The 18968-nt window shown below is 35.3% G+C and overlaps 1 protein-coding gene across 12 annotated transcripts in view; it reads right to left on the bottom strand.

Annotated features, from left to right (window-relative positions):
- TCF12 (transcription factor 12) overlaps positions 1 to 18968 on the bottom strand; it is a 169140-nt gene that overhangs the window by 142632 nt on the left and 7540 nt on the right. The window contains exon 1 of one of the 12 annotated variants that reach the window (XM_075160184.1): positions 10588 to 10607. The exons of the other annotated variants lie outside the window; for them this stretch is intronic. The gene's annotated coding sequence lies outside the window, so the exon portion shown is untranslated. Of the gene's footprint in view, positions 1 to 10587; positions 10608 to 18968 lie in introns of those variants that run through there. 12 annotated transcript variants of the gene reach the window in all.

Below are 18968 nucleotides of genomic sequence, written 5' to 3'. Positions count from 1 at the left end.
TTTATTTCCTGATTGCCAATCCTTCCTTTCAGGAAACAGTTTCTCCAAGCTTCTATCCTTCTCAATACACATCCAGTTCCTATATTTGGATCTGGCTGTCAGTTACACAAACAATTCAGCCTCCAGACAATCACTTATGCAACAGAGGCTAGCAGCAATGGTCAACGGGTTGATCTGACAAAGCATTTGTTTAGGAACCTGCTTCTGCCAAGTCATAGTCTTGGCTGTTTGAAATATTTTGCATTAAAAACAAGGAATCCATCTACTAATCTAGAACACTCATGTTATCCAACTATGCAGACAAAGCAAGCACAAAGTTCCTTGAATAACACTACCTTTGAGAAATCCTATCAGCAGAACTCCCTGCATCAAGGAGCTCTGCACTCTTCAGCCTATTTAAACAGCCAGAGTGTGAAGGAATTACTTGAGTGCATGATCAGAATATTAAATATCTCACACTGTCCAGATTCACAGTGAAGCTATCAAATAACAGAGTAACTACTTCAGAGCAAAACTTTTTTGCTGACTACTACCATCAGTAGTACCAATAACAGCAGAATCCTCAGTTTCGTGCCAGGCTACACACTACTCTGAATTGTCTACCACAGTTTGGAAAAAACACTGTTATAGCTGGCAAACACAACCTTTCACTATCACTGCCAGAATCGCTGTATGCAGTGACAGAAACTGTCTCCCTCCAGCTTCAGTATCACCTAATTTTAGGAAGCATTGAAGCACTCTGCCATTTCCGAGAGCCCTAAGTGGATTAGCATTTATTAAAAAACTTACTTGAAATTCTATCTCATAAAGGATGTCTTCTGTAAGTCTTCAACCAAAAAATACTTGCAGTCACTGTGCTAGAAACACCACAAACCTCAGACAGAAGGTGCAACTTCCTTGTCAACAGATTTCCACTGCATACCCACATCTGTAATATGTGGTAGCAAAAGTAGACAAGAAAAAACATTGAAAGAAAATATAAAAGTCTGAAATGACTCCACAGTCCAGAAAATAAATAAATATATATAGTGTGTGTGTATTGAAAAAAAAAAACAACACTATCATCCAACTAAATCACTACTTCCTGTAGTCATCCCAGTTCAAGAATCCAGGTTAAAACCAGAAAGAAAATTTTAAAATCCCTGAAATTCACACTCCAAAGCAGCCTTTAGGGGCAGAAATAAGTCAGCAAAACACACCCCATTTCAAAACAATCTGAAATCTAGAAGAAAGATTGACAGCTTTCAGTGTACACCAAGACGACTAGGTAGTACCACAGAACTCTACAGACAGATCTCAGTGCCCCAAACCACTACACATTGTGCACTCCAAAAGGTAAAGAAGCTGTAATCTCCTCCACAAGTTGTGTTCAAGTCATAAAGCCCAGAGTTTGCTTCTTAGAGGTAACCATTTCACTCAACTGCCTGAAAAACCCATACCGCAAGCACTATTTAATAGCAAATAAGAATTACAATCTTCCACAAAATAATACCTACAACAGTGACAGAAACAGTCCCTATGGTTCCTTTATGAAGATGGGTACTTCTCTGCACTAGCAAATGACAGCCAGCCTGAGCCAGGAACACTCCTAACCAGTCTGAAAAAGACATTTAAGACCTGTTCCCTCTGACTGAGACAGACAGACATGCTAGGACATCTCCACACAGAGCTTTTTTTTTTTAAAGGACTAAGCCATTACATGCCTGTATATGGATTTTTTACATGGACTTGTTATTGTGAATGGATGCATACACTGATTGATGCTATAATAAATGCTTTTTATATGTCATTCACTTTAGCGTAGGTATTGGAAAAGATACTTGACAAAATATGTAAAACCACAGTCAGTAAGATCAGTCTTTACGCCGATGGATATAAGTTTACCTGCAAACTAGGAACTATTTGTACCATATCTCTATTGTTGTAGTACAATCTTAAGTATTACATGCAGCATTTGCATGGAAAACATTTTCAATCGATGTATTAAGTTTATAGTTCTCTTTTACATTTACTACATCTGTCTTTGGAAGCAAAGATGGGAGAAGGTAAGAATAACTTCACCAGATGCTTTTTCATATTAAAAAAGGTCCCAACTAGATTCAAACAGAGATAACATCAGTTTTTATTAATGACTGCTCGAATAAAAATTAGAATAAAGGAGGCAGGGAAAAAAAGCGATGGCTGCAAAACAAGCTAGAGGAGTTCTAGGGACTCAAGGCCTGAGATGGCTTGGGAGGGACAGTAAACGAGTAAAGGACAAAGAAAAATAAGAGACAGATATAAACAAAGTGAAAACATTTGAAAAGCACCAAAGAAAATATTTTCTAATAATCAGCACATGTGCACACACATGCACACACAGCTCCCTGCCCCTTCCTCCTCCTCCTGATCATTTCAGTAAGCGCTCCGTGGTAACCTCTCAGATGAACACCCCTGCCTTCGAGCATGCAGGCTCGTGGCCCACAAACAACTTCCCGCAGACAGGGCTCCCCGCACACTCTGAGCCGTCAGCTATGCCACCAGGTGAGAGCTGCTGCATCAATGCTGGGCCTCCTCCTAGCTGGAGTATGGGAAAGTCGGCCTCTTTTTCTTCTTACCCGAACAAGGCTCTGCTTTTTTGGATGGCAATGAGATAAGCTGGTCTACATTACTCCCTTGAATAAAGGTGGCTTTAAAAATAAAAAAAACACAAAAACCCACACACCACCTCTGCCTACGTTTTAACCAAGAACAGAAAGAAAGGAGAATTAGAGCAGACATTACTTGGACAGATAGAAATAAAAAGGAAAATTCTTTTCAATAGCAGGCTCCATTCTATCATCCAGGTGCCACAATAATACCCATTTTCCAATGTAAAAGGAGTTGATCATGTTACAAAAGATCAGGTGACAGTAACAGGCAACATCAGATTATTAATGCCACAACCTCATGGAACAGAGAAAAGTATTTAAGTATGGTATTGACTTTGTAAGATTTAAGATACCAGCACACATGCAACAGCCCATCCTTTAAGACATTAACATATTGATATTAAATGGTTGGATTAATGGATTATAAAGGAGGAATACCATAAATTAATTCTGATACGTCTCAGCAAAGTTGCTGAAAAAGAAAAGAGAAAGAAAAAAAAGAAAAAATAAGAGATCAGCATTCTAGAAGTATCCCCAAGGGAAAGCAGCAGCCGATCATAGCACACATTACCTCTGCCCCTTGTTCATCCATCTGCTGCACCCCAAGGAATGCCACAGGGGAAGCAAACATGTGGAGCACAGCTAATAACAGCAATTCTGTCCATGTTAGAAACTAATTATCACCCTTTCCTATCAGGATCAGTGCTTCCAGAATTATAAGCAATTTACCCTACTAAATGCAGTCTAGAATTTAACACTCAATAACTCAATACCTTATTTTTAAAAAATGCTGATTTGGACCTGTATATAATACAAATTATATTTCCTGTCCTTTTGATACAACCTGCTCTACTGTATCTGAAGATTTAATTTTTTTTTTTTTTAGTGAAGGGATGAAGAGAAAGGAACTCTGCTTAAACACAATCCTATGCATTTTAACTCTCGGCTCAAAACTGCACAATAGCTGTGATTAAGTCTATGTAAATCTAACAAAAAAGACAAACATTAGTTTTGTATTGTATTAGCAATCCTCTGGAAATAACAGCACGAAATCTCATTGCTCCCTACCAAATATATTACTTTTCATTAGATACACAGACCATAAAACTACAAAATGAGATAAAAAGCTGTGAATAGCATTTTATATACTGACCTTGCAAATAGAAATCAGAGTTTTAACGTGGTCTACTTTCATTCTACCAAACTAAAAATTAACAACTTAAAGAATTGCTGAGATCCTTCCGCGTTAGGCTGCTTTATAAGAAATTAATTATTTACTTCAAAATAATCAAGTTAACATTGTTTTGTTTTAATTAACATCACCTATTTGAGGCACTACTTCTGCACACAAGTAGTCCAAATGTTCTGCAGCACAATCCAGAGAAATGAGAAACACGGGACACCAAGGAAAATCATAGTGAGTGCCAAGACCTGCATAAAGAGCATCAGGTATGGATCAAAACAGTGCTTCTCTCCCAAGGATCAATTTCTATTTGTTTTCAATCCATCCACTCCTTGAGTCAAGTACTTCTTTAGCCCTCACAACTCCAAGTTTTGTATCACAGCCTACCGAGACCAAAGTACCCTCTTCCAAATTCCCTCAAAGCCCCTCCTGGTTAGCCAGCAGGTGCCACTTTTTTAAGAAAGACAAGGTCAACATTCCCCTAAGGATTTGAGCAAAATGCCTCCTCGAGCAAGCAGTCTGGTATTCAAACTTGGGTCTGCTTGCTTGAGACTGCACATGCTGGCTCGACGCCTTGAGGTAGCAATGTCAAGAGCTGTTAAAGAAGGATTTACAGAAAAGTCTCAAGGATGTAAGTGAAAAGCATTCTAATGAAAATCACCAAACTACTTTGTTTGTACCTTTGAAAAACAGACATTGATATTACTGTATAAAACATTTTTAGATGGAAATGAAACATTCCCCAAAATAATTAATTCAAAAGTAAATAGAACTTAAGAGTCAGATGCCGAAGAACTGTAATTACACAGCAGAGCGCTACTTTTTGTACACAGCCAAATGTAATACCAGTATACATTCGAAGTACTTACAAAGCTTTTTTTTTTTTTTTTAAATCAAGAATAGTCAAGACTATATTTACAATCAACTATATCCTTCAGCATGAAAGGATACAAAGAACAAACCTAACACAAAACACCAGCAACTTGGCTTAATAAGATTACAGTACATTAAAAGGTGCTCATAAGCATTTTCTATAAACGAAATGTAAACCCTGATGACTACATACGGTCTGGAAGACCAACCTAAGCTCATAATGAAGGTATTGTGACAAAGCTTAGTACCTAAAACACCAACAGAATGGTGTATTTTTGATGTAGCTGAAAATTTTACACCGATTATAAAACAGCCAAGTTCAAGTGACTGGTTTTAGGGTAGTAGTGTTCTAGTTTCTATGATCCATGTAACAGTTATAAGGCAAATAATACTGAGTTTATCTAGTAAATAATATTATTCCTTCCTGCAAATCTCACTTCTCAAAATGACAGCATTTTTACAGTGCAATAGCACATGGCCAGAAAATTTAAGCCACGTGCCAAGTACCTTTAAAGAAACCAGTAATAATACATGCATATTTAACTCAGTACAAAACAGTTTATTTTTCTCAAATGTAATGAAAAAGGGATATTATGATCTTCTATGGGAAGAACAAACTGGCAGACTAAATAAATATCAAGAACTGTATCCATTAATTCATTAAGTAATGGCATTATAAAAAGCGGAAAACCAAAATCCAACACCCTGCATTCCAATCACACATGCCCTCTACCAGTACACAGCAGTAAGTACACTACAGTGAATCAGTAAATATCAGGAAAATTTGGTTGTTTCCTCACCTTTGCAATTTTGAGCATGTTTAACCTCACGCCCACCACATACATACACAGCTATTCTTATATCATTATTTGCATCCCTCCAGAAAAAAAAACAATCCTACAGAAGATAATCTAGACTAGTAATGACATCAATTTTCCAAAACAGATTTGTCAGCAGCAATAAGAAACAGCATATAGACTGTTCTACTGACATCCTACTTACTTATCTCATTACTCTTAGCTAGATTCAGTAACCAAATTTACACTAAAATAATTGTACAACTGTACTTCAGCATACAACAAATACTGTGTTCCTTAATATCTCAGCATGAATCATCCCCAGGCTTAGGGGAAAAAAAAAAGAAAAAAATATTCTGAAAGCATAAAACATAAAAGCCAACATCATTTGACTTCACAACTGGTTGTCTGTCCAATCAAAACATCAATTAAGTCAACACCAGTTAAGGTCTTTATTTCTCTAAATGACATCTCAAACCACAGATACACAGATAAATTCTATTTTATTTATAAGAGTTACGAGGAGGTCATTGTGCATGCGCAATGCATATAGTGTGCTGATGAGGAAGAACTAAAATAAGGATACTCTTACACAAGCTAGTCACCCATTCTTGCTGCCATCTACTAAAAAAAAAAAAAATTTCCATCTATAAACCGAAGTACCTAAAAGGTTTTTTCTGTTTGTTCAATTAAAAGGAACTCAATTCCACAAAAAAAATATTAATTATTTTAATTTTAATTAAAAAGACATGCAGGCCTATCAGTAGATTATAAACCTACAGCCAGGTGTTCATTTCTTATAATTCTCATAATAAAAGCAGAGTTTTAAGTACAATTCCTTTCTGAGAGAGGATATTTTTTCTTAAACACTATCAACTTGTCACAGGCCACAATATAAAACCAAAGGGCAACTTCTTAATCAACTTGTCGCTCCTAAAAAGCAAATACATCCAGATACATACAGCTGAATCAGAAGTTGCATAAGGAAAAAGCTTTTTCTGTTGTTGTTGTTTAATAATATCCAGCAACTGACTAGATGTAAGTACCTTCACAGTCAGCACTGGCAACACAAAACGGAAGTCACATTCACAGAAACGTAGGCACATTCAGCAAGCTTCTACTTCACAATATCTACACTTACTGAGACACATCCTTCACTGCAGTGCACCCTGTGTTACCATGACATTTAAAGTTTTCCATTCCCAGCTTCAGCCACATTTTACAGAAAATATTTTTTATCAACATGCAATATTATTAAATTTTATTTGAAACAAATGAGCACAAAAGCCTTCCTAGGACTACTTTCACTAACTCTAATGCTAAGGAGCGCTGGAAGAAAGTGCTAAGAGAAGGCATCAAAATCCTCAAATAGAAAGTCAAAATAGAAAGGCCAAAGACAAAAAGGCCAAAATGTGTTATATCTAGCACAGGAACACTTGAACAGTCATATTAAAACAGAACTCCAACTTGAAGAAGTACATTAGCGGCATATTGAGAAGAGTGTACTTTAAGAACAGAGCCAGCTCTCTCCTCGCACACTACCACATACACAGGCATCTGCAAGCACATCCAGTATCAGGCCACATGCATGTCCAAAAAGCAACAGAGAACAATTCACAAGCTATGAAAGCACACCTCTCTTGGACTTCTATTTCCCTACAAATAATCTTGTAAAAGAGTGGATGACTACTGAACACACACAAAAGGTCAGAGGCAACAACTTCCAAATAACTGGCATTGTCCCAAGCCATCAGAAGGGAATTACGGATAGGCAGATGACAAAGTTTCTGAACCTAAATTTCCACACCCCAAAAACCCTTAGCATCCTGGTTGAGCTCTTTCCCTCTGAACAGCCAAACCCTAACAGCCTCTTTCTGCTATCAAAACCAGGCTGGCAATACGAGCAGAATGAATTTCTTCATTGCAGAAAGTAAAACACAACCAAGCTCCACCACGTGTGCAGTGCTAGCTGTACAAGCAAATGGCTTTCAGCCAGCTTGACTCCTATCAGTCGCAGGCAGGAAGAAAACCAGACAGGCCACTTAAGCAAAGGCTTGTTCACTGTGGGACAGCAACAGAAGATTTATTTGCACAACTGGAGCCATTATGCCAGTAACTTCTGTTCACTGACGCCCTTTACAGAAATCCACATAGTTACCTTCCCTCAAAGGAAAAAGTTACAGCACAGAGATAATTAGAATACAAAGCAATAGTCCCAAAATGGCTGAGACAATGTGAATTTAGATACAAGTACGTAAAGAGAAGAGTAAAAACTGCCATCATGCAAGTGGATTGTAATCCAGTATCTAAACCAAATTCCAACAGTAATATCCTGTCCTATAAAAGTAATGCCATTATTTTATGTGTATTATATTAGGTATAAAATTCTTAGTCTTGTAGGAACGTTACAATATCAATACTTCTTTTGCAGTCTCTACATGATTAAAATGAAACCCCTCAACTAAACCAGGTATATAAATAAGTGCTTGACTTTTAACCACACAGATAATATCACTGACATGTTCACTGGTCTAAAGTTACATCTTTTACTGAACTGAGATAAATGTAAATTAATCTAAAGTCTGGGAAAATGAACAAAGGAAATACTAACTGGACATACTCTATCAATTCACTTAAGGTCAGGGAAAAAAAGTAATCAAGAATAAAGAATTCAAAAAGTGCTTAAGAATAATGTCAGACGACTACCAAAGTGAAAGCAACCAGCAGGAAAAAGCAAGCTTCTAAAACGATTAAGAAGGATAAGGTATTCTAAGAAGCTGTGATAAACTGGAATAAATTTATGTAGAAACAGAAATACTAACAGTAGATTACCTGACAGAACTTAAAAGAAGACAAAAGCCCCCAAAATTACGTAAGTGGAAAGTGAGAAAGTTGACAAAAATTAACAAATTTCACTGAATTAGCAAATGCTCACTGAAATTCCATGTGTTTACAGCTAACAATCAAAACACAAAGACTAAAAACATTTTGAGTAAAGGAAAAGGAGAATTCCTTTCCCTGAGTTCTTTATTTCCCAGTTTCAAAGCTGAACACTACTCTTTACAAATGTTGATGCTCTTAAGCTTTGTTCTGAGTTTTTGGATAAAACAATCCTGCCAAAATAAGTATGAAAGTTGCTTTCATATTCTGTGTCATTACCACTTAACTCAGACAAATATTCTTCAACAAGTTGGAGAAGACATCTATCTACAATAACAAAACAGTGAAGGATCAAACGTACACCTTTCACATTAACAACAAATAAAGTGGTAAGAATCCCTAAAGTTTCTTGCACATCAGCCACATGGAAAAGCAAATAACATTCCCACAGTAACAGTTTCAACTGGATCAATCTCCTAGGCTCCCCTGGAAGATATTTCTACCTCCTGATCTCCCCAGCCTTCTGTGTCTCCGCAAATACTAGCTTTAGTGCAAACATCCTACTTCTCATAAAAGCTGCTGTGAAGTTTAAAAATAAGGACACCTCAAATCACTTGAGCTACAAAACGATGAGAAAACAGACATGACTTAAAAAAAAAAAAAAGAGCCTCACAACATGCATCACATTTGGAAGTTGCTGAAATGTAACCTATAAATTGGGGTGAACAGTTAATTCACCTTCCTAACAGAATATTTAATTCCTTAAATTGGTTCACACTCTCTCCCCCTTAAGTGTTTTCTAAAACATTGTTCCTGCGAGCTGTATCAGAAATTCTATTTAAAGTAAAAGAAGAGAGAAAGTTACAATTTTTTGAACACTTGTTGTTTTTATCCTAACCTGGTTGATTTTACTGATGTTTATAGAATGTAAGGCAGCTTTTTTTCCCCAAAAGCTAGAACCAAATATAAAACAACAGTCATAACATGCTAGCTGGGCAAAATACGCTAGTTTAATTTTGCATTACAAAAGATTGTTTGAGGGCCAAGGTATTGTTTTTCTCTTAAAGAATATTTACGTACAATGTAGGTTTTACTAGTCAAACGTAACTGAGACCAAACCACACTCTTAGCATGTAATAAAGTCTTTGTTTTCAAGATGTAGTGCTTTAAGTCTTCCCCTTTGACACACATTTACTCATTGGTACTACTTAAACTTCCCCTCGCATACCAGAATTATGATTTAAGAATCGTGTATTTCACAAAAGGCTGTTTTTAATGGTATACAGCTATTTTTATGACAGAAGAAACAAACAAGTTAAAAAGCACTTCAGGGGAAGTAGAAATTAATGTTTTGAAACTAAGTTCTTCATGATCATTAGGTTAGATCAAATTTGTTTCATAACTTTAAAACGCATGCTTTTGTAGCACAATTAGCTTTTCCATCTCTGTTAAAGCATAGGTTCTGTCTACAACATCCCAAAGGATATTTATTAAGTATTCAGAATACAGGCACAGTAGCAAAAGCAGTCACATTTAACACAGCCTCATTTCTTGTTTCAGTCAGAGTAGGTTTTGTCAAAAAACCCACTTGATTACCGAATCTTTTTAGACGACTTGTTACCATATCCATGATTATTAGATCATGGCCATAGGCTAGACACTGGTACATATATCCAGCTGTCAAAGTAAATTTAATCCATTAAATACAAAGGATAGCTATGGACAGGGCCGTTTTCTGTTTATGTATCAGGAAACCTTTTTAGACTAGTAATATTCTTCCTTGAAGAAATTTAGGCAAATATATTTTTCAGTGCTTTCTTATTTGGATTAGATTCAAATAAAATTTACAGAAATGAGAAGCATATGTAATCTGTGAAGGTGTGCTGAAACACACCTTCTAGTTTCTAGACTATTGCTATGAGTCCTAGACTGAAATTTGCATTTCCACATTTTTAAATAACAGAACTTACATTTAAAAAGCTGTATAGTAGATACAGCAAGAACTGAATTGAAAAAGAGAACCCCAAAAACTTTACCAACATAAGTAAAAGATTGAATTAAACAAGCAGAGACATAGAAATTATATACAAAAGGAGGGAGTGGATATTAACACTGAAAATATGTGCAAGCTAATTTAACTGTGTTTAGGTCATAGGAAGTTATTCCTATTAATCCATTCCAAGTCCACCATTTCCCTGAACTGAGGAAGTTAAAGAACACTTACTGTCTCTTCTACAGTGTGAACACTAGCCCTCATTTTACAGCTGAGGAAACTGGAAAATAGAAAAGAAAAAAATAGCAGTTCCTCAAAGGGACATAGAAACTATGCAGCAAGATATGAACAGAAATTTTGCCTCTTAGCTATGTCCTTTAAAACTCAAGATTATCCTCTCTTCATTATGCAATAATACAATCTTGGCAAAAGTTTTTGATGGAGATATTAATGCCTGCTTTAGCTTATTTAAATTACAAAAATAACAGCACTAAGCATCACGTGAGTAATAATATGTCCTAGGAATTTGCTATTCCTAGTGAATTTCTAGATATAAATTTTCATGAAGTCATTAAGGCAAAAAAAAATTTTACATTTTGAGAATTTTGTATTTTGTTCATAATTCAGTATTCTATATCCCTATAATTTAACGGATCTGATAAAACAGTAGCATAGATGGAAACAAAACCAGAGGATATTGAAAAGTATGGAATATCTCAAGACGGAAGCTTGTTACATGAATTACATGAGCTGCTCATTTCATTTTAGAATTAGTCATCCAAGTATAAAATTCTTTCAGAATTAGAATTTCAAAAGAGAAATACCTAACTTCTCATACTAAATTCATTTAAAATGTTATCTTTGCTAAGCCTAAAGAAATCAGGCCAGTATTAATACATACTTACGTATTCAGAACACAATGAGCTTATCTCAATGTATTTCAGTGAATCTATTGCCACAACCCCAAAAACAGTGCCTGCTCAATCAGTATTAATTGACTCAAAGGCTAAAAGGACACATAAATAGAACTTTTGTTGGAGCTGTGAAAGATCTTTTTTCCCCAAATGTGACTTGAGACCAACCGGCAACACAGTTAGAGGAAACTCAGGTTATTAATGTGGCGTTCGTTCCCAGTGATAGCTAGAGAGCCTCAGTACACATGTCCACTGATGCAGCATTAAGCTTGCTTAAAAAGGGAAAACAACGACAAGCAGACACCTTGCAGAGTCTAACTGCCTTGGTTCACACTCTCGGTGTAATCAATGCTGACCTCTCCTTGGTACACAATCTGGTCACCATGCCAAGGTCACTTACACCACGACTTGTCTATCCAGGTTAGACCAGCACTTGTAGAAACTGTAAGTAACAAGTCCTGTCTAAACTGCTTAGAGCAGCAGCTCAGTAACGCTTCCCAAGGCCAAGCCAACCTGAAGCTATGCTTCGTTCCTACTCTGAGAAAGGAGCAAGAGGGGGCAGGAATTAAAAAACAAAACCCAAGCTAAAGATCACTGGTATGGCACATGCACATATCTGCTACAGCAGGCAGAAAGTTGTTTTCAAGTACAAATAAAGTATTAATTATTTCGTTCTTCCTTAACTTCACTTGGAAGGAGAAAAAATAATGAAGCATTTGTTTAATTCTGATCTATATCTACTATTTCACAGAAAGTGATAAAGCTAAAGACTGTGTTACATAAAAAGCTGCAAAGAATGGAGCAAGCTATATGGGTAACTCCAAAATTCTTATCTTCTGGAGGCTTTTTCAGTAATAAAGGAACTCTTAAACATGGAAATCCCAGTCCACACAAAAGAATATGCTGTACAGTGTTAATCACCTTAATTGTCTCCTGGAGACTTAGAAAAGTTTTCACTTTTTCTTTATATTCCTCAGTTTAAAAATTGTTTGATCTTTTTACATAAGTAAAAAATTAATCAACTCCATCCTCATAGCACATGTAGAAATGGATGTTTCTGCTGTCTTAGAGTACCCGCGCTATACAAGTTGCCTCTGAACTCCTACACTTCATCTTGGGAAAGAAAACCTCACTTATCAAGAAAAATTATATACCTGTTGGGGCACAAGAAATTCACAGCCTTTTCTTAATTTGGTAACAAAACCACACTCTGAGGAAGAAATATTTATACACAAAGATCTGCCCGTGTTGCTGAAAAAGGGATCCTACATAAGGTATACGTTCCAAATAAATACAGAACTATACATCTCCACAAGTGATTCTGCTCCATTAGTGTCACACTTCGGGTTCTGTAATATAAATAATATGGGAGCAAGGCAACCATTTTACTTAGAAAAAAGGAAAACATCAAGTTGAAAAGCATTACGAATAAAGCAGCGTATTTTCACAACTGTTTTGCAGTAACTAAAATCATGGAGGAAACTCTCTAAAAATATATTTTCAAAGTACTAAAATGGACAAGTAGCGTAAGAAACTATGAAAGTCATACAGTGATACTTTTGCAATAAACACTAGTCAGCTGTTACATGAGCTCAATCTATATATGCATTCAAGCTAAGTATGTTAAATACAGGAATTGTTCACAGCGTAACATTTTAAAAAGCTGTAGCTTTATGAACAGGGGGTTCAACGAACAATTAGCTGTGAAAAAAAGAAAATCATGTATTTTAAAGAAATCTGTACTTGCCGCTCTTTTCACTACAGCTATGTGCTAATACTGACAAGGTACTTTCAAATCAATGCACCAAGCACTTTAGGAGATGCAACGGCTCTGCCAAGAATCCTGCCTTCAAAAGGACTTCCATTGCTATGGCAACAGCATGTTCTCCAGTATCCAATTCGGAGACAACCTATGACACACACATGAGATGGCCAAACTCTGACTGATTCCTCACTGCAGCACAAGTCACATTGTCATATACATACCACTTTTCACTTGCAGAAATATAAGATACAAAACAGGGGGTTTTGATGATAGTTCACAGGGCACTTAGGTTACCTACAAATAAACAGCTGCATCTAGGAGAAAAAATGCCATTTACTTTATAAAACAAATATAGACTATTCAAAGGCCAAAAGGAACATAACCGTTAGCGTAGAACATAAATAGTATTACACAGCATCTCCCATATGCAGGCATTTACCTCTTCTCTGATGCCAACTTCCCCTAACAGGATCAGGCAAAAGGAAAAAGGAAGTGTTAGTACACAGTAAATAAGCAGATGATTGAAGCCGTTATTCAGTATTCAACAAGTATCTTGAAAATAAAGTGAGTTTAATGAGTATAACGGACATGCATACATTATAAACTCTGGTTTTACTGCATCACTCAAAAAAAAAAAATGCAATCGCTTATAATGCTTCACCTTCTACCAGAAATGTATTCACAAATGCACAGCCTTGACATGTCTTGAAATTTATTCACCTAACATGTAGAGTTTTAAGCATCCATGCCATATATATCACTCTTATACTTGTAAGAGTTTGTATACTAGTACATAGGGACTAGCCAGTAATTCAAGCCATTAAAAAGGATAAGAAGGAAATTTAAGTTACATATTCATTTCTGCACTTTTATTACAAGGCAGTTTTCAAAAAGTAGACAAAAAACCCAGCCTGTTGTTGCTCACCTAAGTTCATTCACCCCAGATGGTCAGATATATCTTTCCTGTAACACAATGAGAAATGTAACAACGTGGTTGCATTCTTTACATTCCTGGCAACCCTAAAATAGTTTAGCAACCTTTAAGATTACTTCTGGTTGTACAGTACAGTGCTCATATACAGAAGACTAACATACAAGTAGAAACTTTTTGTAAAGAATCACAATCTTCTTTAAAATCTTGGTGGAAGAAAAAAGATTAAATTAACCTTTATAGAAGTTGACTACTTCTCACTTGACTTACAAAGAGGGAAAAATAAAAGGCCCTTTTGCCAATTCATGAAGGCTTGAAAGACTGTTGGGAGAGTATGTTCTAGAGAGGATACGGTCTCCCATCCTTTAAAGCATCTCTCTGCTTCCTTCTGAAGTATCATGCATTATCTAGCTTGCTTTGTTAAGTAGTAATATTACAGATTATTAAAAAAATATTCCAAATAAACTAATGAAATGAACAACTGAAAGGGAAAAAAGATGGCGGTTTTGGTTTGTTTGAGTTTTTATTGGAGTTTGGGTTTTGGGGAGGTTTTTTGTTTGGGTTTTTTTTTGTTTGCTTGGTGTTTTGTTTTGTTTTTTTTTGAGCTGAGGAGCTTTTTAAATTCAGCATCTTACGAGTACTTGCAAGAAAAATATCTAATTCAGATGTTCCTGTCATAAGTAATATTGACAAAGTTCATGCTCCGTTTTTTTGTGTGCTTATTACTGTCCTCTGGCAAGGGAAAGTGATATTAGCATTACACAGAGCAGAGAACACATGTCAGACATTACATGCATTTACACACATAAAGTGGCAGAGATGTGCATTTCTTTTATAAAATCAAATGAAGGAAAAAGTTTCTGATTTATCGTACCATTCAATCACCTTGCACCTAAGCATCTCAAGCACCAATCTTGCAAAGACATACTACAAAATACAGCTATTTGAACTCTGCAGTAGTAAGCACGAGGCATCATTTTTAGAAATATACAAAAGCTTTTCATTACTCCAGAACTCGGTCATCTTCATTAAATCACCATATCTTCGTAAAAGCCTTGGCTTCATTTAGCATTCAGGAAGATGAAAGAGCAGCTACTCTCCTCATGGATTACTTCTCTATTACAAGAGAATGTTCTGCACGTCAAAAGCAAACATTAAAGGATTAAATGATATTGTCATTTCTGCTCTTGTTTATTTGCAGTGGGCAGTGAATAGAATTGCAAAGAAACAATCAGTGATTATTTTAAGCTGTGTTCTTTTGCAAGGATTATGACTCATGAAGTTGCTGCATAAAGAAACTGGAATGGGATAGGTGTTGCATTGAAAATCATCGAAACATCACAATATAAAAAACGTTTGTCCTACAAGCAAAGCTGTCTGGTTTAATCATTTCACAGAGTAGCCACAATAGCTCTTGGGATAACACGAAGACAATAATATCTTGCATTCAAATAAACAAAAAATAAAAATATAAACAGTGAATTCCATTCTCCTACATAAGACTAAAAATAGTTCAGGATTTTCTGAAGTATATTTGCCTTCACAGCATCCTACTAACATCAATGCAACACAGTAGAAAATTCAAGAGATATTTGGTTACAAGACATCCCCTACAGCATGCAAAATTCAATGACTTTATCATGAATTTATCTACATCTTTTAGGTTTTAAACATGTTTTCCAACAGAACTAGACAAACCAAGTTTGCAAAGCAATGTTATTTTAAATTGAACTCTTCACATTTTTCTCACATATTATATGCTAATAGGTATGAATCACACTAAGTTTTACATTTCGCTAAATCTTCTCTGGTTCCCTTATTGTTTCATTCAAGTAAAAAACCAGTTTATTTTGGACCTTTAGATTAATGTTAAAAATGCACATAGTACATACAAAAACCACCAATGTGCATTCAGTTTTTATTTAAGACTTGGAACCATTCAATACACTAAAGATTTTGTCTGTAAAGCCTGAAGGAGACAGGAGGACTATAAATCAATTGACTCTCCAAAGACAATGATATACATACTAAAAATAGCAATATATTTTGGTCATACTCTAAACAGAATAAATACAGACACCAGGTAATCCTACAGACCGAGTTCTTGTTTATATTGAATTAAGGGTAAACTTTGGTTAAAACTCAATTTCATTTAACACACAGAATATGCACATTCATGGTTTGATGTTCATTGGTATTTTACCCACAAAATGTACACGACTAGAAATGACCGATTTAGGTTTTGTTTTACTAGGTATGTTTTGCTAACAATTAGTTCTGCCTATTCATCTTTGTATTTAAAAGGGGGAAAAAATACACCGTCTAAAGTGTAATTTTCACAAATCAAGGCTCAGAATACACTTCTATATAAAACTCCAACCCAGACTAACTTAAGTTTCTCTGTGTTACCACTGCTTCATCTTCACCAGCAGCAAAGAGCTCTTTCAGAGACAAGGCAAAAACAAAATGTCTCCTGCAGTTTTGTTCGTGCAAAGGAAAGTAAAACAGCAAAAGCAAGTGGTTCAACTTATTACTAGAACTCCACGTCACTAACAACCTGAAAAGACACGGAGATGCCACCATTTCTGCAGCTACAACTGGTACAGAAAAACAAGTGTACAATACCAAAAAAAGCAGACTTTAAAAGTGTAGCATAAATATCTCCCAGGCTTACAAAAACAATATAGGCAATCTCTGTAGAACTTCAGGAGCAAGAAATCAGGTCCACTGCAATAAACAAGATACCTCAGAAAAATTCAAAACTGTCAGCTATGTGTAAAAAATATCTACCTATTTTCCACTTACCAATGAAGAGAAATTGTGTGTAACACAGAAATGTACAATTTTTACCTTCTTTTTTAAATGCAAGTCTATAGCATAAGCAGTTTTTGAAGTTTTCCATGGCACTAATATGGAAGTGTACAACTTCCCTGTCCAAGACAAACCTTACTTAGTTTTATGCTACGGTTTTACTAGCATTCCTAGAGAGCATTACCCTACTAACAGGGCTATAAAGTAAACCCTTTTTATCAAGTCTCTTCCTCTTTCACCCCCCATTCCAAGTACTTCTTTAAAACACCAGCAACAATTATTTTGATATGATCAAGCAAGATTCTTCCGTATTACATCGGCAAGAACATGAAGTTTATTTCATTTAAAGCAATTTCAGCTCTTTCTTTCAAAAAAAAAAAAAAAGAAAAAGAAAAAAAATCAATCTCTAGCACACAAGAAGAATCTAACAAAGTCCTAAAGATTGATTGGGTACATTTTAGCCTGATTATCCTCTGAAGACAGTGAGATATTATTAAATATAACAAAAGCTGCTCTTTCTGATCATTCTTGGTATTCAGTTAACATCTTCACCAAAAAAGTATGTCCTTTATGTTTTTGAATGTTGTGTTTACAAACACAGCTTTGTTTTACAAATGAAAAAAACAAGGCTTTCATTCAAGACGTTAAAAAAAATTATCATTATCTCATCTTAGACTCATAACAGAAAAAACCTTGCCCCTTCCATCACTAGTAAATAATGGATTGTAGTATTTAAAAAGTCCACACATACTTCCAAATCATCAGGTTGAGGTATACAATAGAACTAGGGACTTCTAGAGTTTTGTATTAACAAAAAACCCAAGAAACTGATGAGTGGCCATCACTACTTAAGACAGAAAAAAATAGAAATTAAAAATACATTTCCTGTCCTTACAATGACAATTATGCACTGAAATAATACTTTCCCCTTTTTCTTACAATACTTAATATCCAAAAGTGATTAAGGTATACACACAATTTAAAACTAGTTATGAGTGTTCAGTAACAATCTCCATCAAATAATTCACATGCAGAAGAAAATAGTGCCTTTTCTTACTTCTTTATTTACTATTTAAATTTAGTGACTTCCTCACAGGAGAACATACAAAACTAATCAAGTTTTGCTATGTACTTCTGAAGAAGTGCTAACACATTAAATTAGACAATGCCTCTAAAAAAAGCTTTTTAGAGAACATACTTTATTCAGTGAAGTCATTTATTGAAACTGAATTTTCAAATATGATAAACTAATATTTATTTTGAAGGAAGTTTAAGATACAAGACTTACTTATTATATCACATAGATCACATCTGACTCTATAGGTAATTTAAGAAATTTTATAAAGCTTCTAAAAATGTTCAATGCTATTCCCCAAAAACATAATCCTTCAACGTTAGAGTACTAAAAAAAAGAACTGCATCTCTGCAGTCAAGAGAAGTCAACTCAAGAGGTCTAGTAAACTACTCAAGTAAACTACTTCAATTTTAAAAATAGTCTCCACAAACTCAACTCCAATCTTACTAAATGACACGATATTATATTAGTGCCTTAAACATCCTTCTGTTCATAAATACACACAATCTTCAACCATGAAAAATTACACTAGACCTTTAGTAACTTAAAGAAAATACAGTTTACCAAGTTTATAGTATAGTATATAGTAGATTAACAGAAATCATATAACTATCTATAGGCTCAACTATGGATAAAGTAGAATTATCCGAGACAAACAGCTGTCATACCAACTTGATAGCAAAATGACTAAGGGGTTAAGTCCTCTTTGTGGGACAGCTGGAAAGAAGTAGGGGAAGGGGGGAACTTTGGCATGTAGGTATGAATGACAAACTTCTAGCATAAAATTCCCTTGCCAAAGACCAAAAAAAAGACCACAAACAAATAAAACCAAAAAACCCCAAACCTTAGCAAAAAACTACAGACATAAAAGTTCTACAGTAATTAAGGGACTGAGTACAAGTTCAGCTGCCATTAAAGGACACACAAATACATAAGAATCTCATTTACACTTCTCTTTAAAGAAAAGGAATTCCTCAGATAACATGCAATTTCTCCGCAGTCTCTTTTCAGGATTCTTCCTGCACCCAAACCTTTAGTCCTCATGTTTACATTTATATTAACACCTGCTCTCTGGGTAAACCCAAAAATACAGCAATAGGCAATTTCAAATCATAT

Source organism: Calonectris borealis, chromosome 11 (assembly GCF_964195595.1).
Source record: "Calonectris borealis chromosome 11, bCalBor7.hap1.2, whole genome shotgun sequence".
Lineage (NCBI taxonomy): Eukaryota > Metazoa > Chordata > Aves > Procellariiformes > Procellariidae > Calonectris > Calonectris borealis.
Note: the sequence above shows the minus strand (reverse complement) of the source record. Positions and strands in the feature narration are given on the sequence as shown.